This window comes from Lepus europaeus, chromosome X (genome assembly GCF_033115175.1).
Source record: "Lepus europaeus isolate LE1 chromosome X, mLepTim1.pri, whole genome shotgun sequence".
Taxonomy (NCBI): Eukaryota; Metazoa; Chordata; class Mammalia; order Lagomorpha; family Leporidae; genus Lepus; species Lepus europaeus.
Window position 1 is genome coordinate 86,696,906 of NC_084850.1, and position 5,401 is coordinate 86,702,306.

A 5,401-nucleotide genomic window follows, 5' to 3' on the forward strand; every position below is an offset into this window, starting at 1 on the left:
ATTTCAGGGGGGTCCGGGCTGGAGGGAGTAGGCAGGAGCGAGGCCGGACGGCCGTCTCGGGCGGGCGGGCTGCGCGCCGCTCGGCGCTCCTCGGCGCCGTCCAGGCTTTACCTCGGTGGATGCATGGTGAGGCAGGCAGGCAGGCAGGCCGGCCGGCCGGCCCGGGGCACCGCTCAGGCCGGAGTCGCAGGGCGCTCTCGTGCCGTCCCCGCGCCCCTCCCGCGCTCCCTCGCTCGCAGCCCGGGCGCCGCCGCCCGGCCCGCTAGGCGCTGCCCGGCGTCCCGGCGGGGGGCGGTGCGGGGCACTGGGGCGGTGGCGGCTGCGGCGGCGGCGCCGCACTCCTCATAGTGTCGGGCCCCTCAGCTGCCCTGGGCTCCGCGCCACTTCACTCCGCGCCGGCGGCCGCCGGGCTCGCACTCCGTTCCGGCCGTCTCGGCTCGGCGCAGCTCTGCGCCCCTCAGCGCCGCCGTGCGGGCCCCGCCGCGGCGCTCCGCTCCGCTCCCCTCCCGCCCGTCCGCCCGCTCGCTGACCGCTCCGCGCCGCTCCCCGCCTCGCTCGCTCCCTCCTAGGCCGGCGGGCCGGTCCGCTGCTCGGCCCTTCGGGCTTCGCTCCCGCTCCGGTCGTTGGCTGGGGTCGGTCCCGGACCGGCTCCGCTCCGGCTCCGCACCCGCTGCTCCCGGAGTTCCGGCTCGGGCGGGCCACCTGGCTCCCGGCAGCGCCACAGGCACCGGACGCGGACACCGGGCTTTACTTAGTGCGCCTCTCGCTTCCGCCTCTGGTTCGCACCGCTGTGGCGGCCGCCGAGCGGCACGGCCCCGTGGCTCCCGCTGGCTATACCCCCTCAGTCTGTCGCCATCTTCCGCTGTGCGGAGAACACCTTGAGAGCCCGTGTGCGAGTGTGTTTGGGGGGAGCGGGGCGGAGAAAGCGGCACCGAGAGGAGGAGGGAACGGGACTGGGGCCCCGACTGCGCCTGCGCCTCAGGACTCTGCCCCCCCCCCCCAACACACACACCCCACCCCACCCCAGCCCCCGCCAGCCGCAGCCTGTGCTGTTTGGGGATGTTTCCAGTCCACCCCCAACTCCATTCACTTCAGCGCCTCCGTTCATCCGCCCGCTCCCCGCGTGCACACGCCACACGCTGAGTCCCAGGCCCGGGCGCTCCCCCTCCCCCACAAGCCCGGGCGCCCTCCTCCCTCCCCGGGGACGCTCCTGTCTGCTCCCGAGGGCTAAGGGACTTCTGTGGGTGATTGTCGGAGGCAAGAGGCAGCAGACATATCACCCATACCGTCTCCGCTGCCTCCCCGGGTCGCCTCCCCCGTCCCCGTGACTAGGAGACGCTGGAGCCGGCTGCGGAACGGACCAGTCCCGTGTCCCTAACTCTGCTGTCGCCCTCACTGTCCTGCCCGAGGCCAAGGCGGCCCCTGGTGCTGAAGGACAGCTCCCAGCTTAGCTGCCTAAGAGGACTGAGCTTGGAGAGCGACCTGGAGGGGGCAAGGCGGTGGACTAAAGATGGGTAGTAGAGCTGGGGTGTCGTTTTTACCCTTAGGAAGATTGCCAGCAGCCTCCCCCCAGCCCCCGTCCTGGCTTCCTGGCTCCCCCTACAGGCTGCTGAGAATAGCTGAGCGAGAGTTAGGGAAGCTGCGCCGCCGGCATGGAACCATGTGCTTGGGGCCCTCACAGAGTCACATGGCACTAGGAACTCGGACATACAAACGTCCTGTCGCGGTGCCGCTAACCTTGTTTGGACTCCACCAAATCTCGGACTGGTCCTGTGGTCTACGTCCTCTCCTCACTGCTTCTGACTCTCAGTTGCTCTCACAGTCTCATTTTTAATCAACCCTTGACAGTGAAAAATAATGATATAGGAAAGAGCCCTGAATGAGCACATGATATATGCTAAGGTACTGCCCTCGGCACTTGCATTGCTCACCTTATCCTCACAGCAACCTTATGAGATAGGGACTACAGTTATCAATATTTACATATGGGGAAGCTGATTAAGTTGCCCGAAGTAACCAGTGCAGCCAAGATAGTTCGAAACCCTGGCAGGCTGGTTCTAAAGCTCTCTTAACACTCCAACAAAGCACTGGAAAGCTGAAGGGATGGAAGAAACACTCCTATCTTAAAGGAACATATAGTTTGTAAGAAGAGAGAAGACATATATGTTGAATTGTGGGAAGACTCATGGACTGGAGACTTGAAATCAGCTGGTAGTTCAACCATCGAATAAGCTGTACAGGCTTGGGTGTGCATTTTTGTTTCTGGGTGTATTAGTTAGCTTTTCATTACTAAGATGATTTAAGTACCCAAGGCAGTGAATGCATAAGGGAAATGGGGTTATATAGCTCACAGTTGTAGAGGTTTGAAGTCCAAATGGCATGGTGCAGGCTGGGGCTCAGGTCTGTGAGGAATGGCTGAACACATTCAGAGGAAGGATCACATGGGGATCCAGAAAGCAGAGAGAATAAGTGGGCCCAAACTCAAGAAATCACCAGAGAGCTGCCTCCCAGTGTGCTCACCCCAGTGACTTAAGGACCTCTTGAGAGTTCCACATCCACCAATAACACCAGCTTGGGGACCAGGCCTTTAATGCATGGGCCTCTGGGGGGACATTCAAAATCTAAACTGTAGTACTGAGTCTTGCTTTTTCCCTAAGTAACATGAGTGGATGCCAAGGGTTAAGAGATTGGAAAGATTTGTTACAGTGCTTGGATATGGGCTGCCTGGGTGCATGGGTGCACGAAAGGTTTCTAGAAGAGAAAGACTTGGAGTTAGTTACTAAATAAGTAGCAGGGTTTGGATGGGTGGATGGGAAAGACACCGCAGATAAGAGGGATGTGGAAATGTGGGTGAACGTTTTTAGGGACAAGTAGCCGCTTGTATATTCTTGAAGCCATCAGTGTGACAGTTTGGTTATGCTGATGGTGAGAGTCTGTGGGGGAAAAATTAAATGGAGATGAGATAAGGAAGAAAATTCTCAGCCATTTGGGAAGCGCGTTCATTATGTTCTGAGCACTGTGCTGGGGGCTAGGAAGGCTACTGAGGTGGCTCGAGCATAGCCCTGCCATTGAGATGCTCACAGTTAAATTAGGGAGGCAGGCATGTTAAAGAAGGAATTGTAAGCCAGTGCAACATGGGTGACACTGAGGAGAGGTCTCCCTCCCATGGAGGAAAGGATCCATCAGCTCTGCCAGCTTCCCATAGAGATGATTTTGGGTACAGCCACTTGAGTTGGGACATTACATTCGTGCATTTGTTTCTCAAACATCTGTTCAGGATCAGTTATGTTCCAAATGTTGTACTCAACATCAGTGATGTAGACATGAATAAAATACGTGTCTTGGGCTGAAATAGTTCGGTTGAAGTTTCAAGGGATGCAGAGGAACTGACTAGACAGATAGCAGAGAAGGTGGTGTGTGAAGGATGTTCCAGGCAGACGCAATGTCATGTGTAACAGCCAGGAGCAAGGCTAGGCAATGCATGTTCTGAAACCTGCAGAGCAGTTCACTGTGACTAGGTGTGAAGTGGGAGCACTGCCAAAAACCGAGGCTGAGGAGTTGGCAGGAGCCAAAACATGAAGGGCCCTCAGTGCCATGCTAAATAGTTTGGACTTTATCCCAAGGGTACTAGGAGCCACAGAAGAGGTTGAAATGTTTGCAGCAGAGAGGTGACACGATCAGCTTTGTATTTTTAGAAGACTGATTTGGCTGCAGCCTGGAGACTGGGTTGGAGGGACAGGGGATCCTGGAGGCAGGGGAACTGGTTAGCAGACTAGTTAGCAGCCCTGGTGAGAGAAGGTGAGAACCGAGCAAAGGCAGGAGCAGTGAGGGCGGAGAGCAGAAATGCACAGGGATAGGAAATGAAAGAGGTAGAATTGAAAGGACCTAGACCCTGTCTAGATGTAAGGAATAGAGAGGCAGGGTTCAAAGAAGGAGGGTAAAACCAAAGAATTTCAGGACACTGGCAGGACTGCCCCTGCCCACCTAGGAACTGTCTTTTCTGAGCCATTCTTTGTTTAGTCCTTGGAGGGTTCAGTGTTCTGTTTAACAAAGAAGGCTAATCGCTTACAGACACCTAGTTTAGAGCTGATTGGCAGGGCCACGGTGACTGACACTCTTGAGTGCCAATGAAAGTACAGCCTGCCATGCCTAGGCTATCAGCTCTGAGCACCTCTGGAGCTTTCTGTGAGAAGTCACTCAGGCAAGACTCCCTCCCTCTCCCCCAGAACACACAGGGTGAAAAGTGTCTCACAAAGGTCCATTTATCACAGGAGCACAATATAACAATAACTTACCCACACAGTGCCCGCTGCACACAAAGGAGAGGTGGTAGCACACCGGCAGGCAGAGGAGGCTCTCATTCCCTCACTCTAGATGACACACGAAATTAGGGAGGGGGGATCACTGAAGACACTGGCCTCTAATCAGCCCCTGAAGCGGAATAACCAAAGGGGAGAGGGAGATGGAGTGGTACACTGCTCCACACAGCTGGTGAGCCCTGACCAGCCCTCTTGCCAGCCTTTCCTCTCCACCTGCCTCCTTGTCAGCAGAGGCGAAAGCTAGAGGATAAAGGTGGGTCACTCCTGAGGGACCCAGCTGCCCGGGAAAAGTGTCCTCTATCCAGGCAGAGTGTGTGTTGGGGGAGGCTGAGGCAGGGTAGACAATTTGGAGCAGAAGGAGGAGGGGAAGATTTTCCTCGGTGAAATGCTGACAATTAGGAAAAAGACAAAGTGGAAGTCATTTAGAGAGACCAATGTGGTTATACAGGGAGCTTTTTGTTAAGCTCAGGTCTTAAAAGGTCTTGTGCAAAAGCTGGAAAGACAGGCCTGTAATTAAGGGTGGATCTAAGAACCTGTGAGAAGAGTGTCAGGATGGCTAAAGCGCAGCTTGAGCTGAAGCTTGCCAGGCTTTGCCTGGATCTCACTGCCTGCCCCCTCCTCCCTCCATAGTTGGAGTAATTTTCAGCCTACCTGCAGGCTGCACCTTTCTGGAGACAGGAAGGATTGAAATAATCCTAGCTTGCATTAAGCCATCCCTTTGCTGCTGGTCTGAGTCTGATCTCAAGTTTTCATAGAGCCTCTACCTCATCCCCAACTTCTGATCTCCAGCCTTCTGTCTCATGTCCTGTATCTTAGTTCCCCAGTCATCTTGCCTGAGCGAGTCATGCTCTTTTAATCACCATCAAGGGAGGGAGTCCAGACCCCCCAAAATCCTAACCCAGTGACCAAGGCCTAGGGAGTCTCAGTCACTGGACAGCTCCTTTTGATTCTAACTGCTCACTTGTATTTCTAAGTGCCCACTCCTGGATTCCTTTTTTTTTTTTTTTGACAGGCAGAGTGGATAGTGAGAGAGAGAGACAGAGAGAAAGGTCTTCCTTTGCCGTTGGTTCACCCTCCAATGG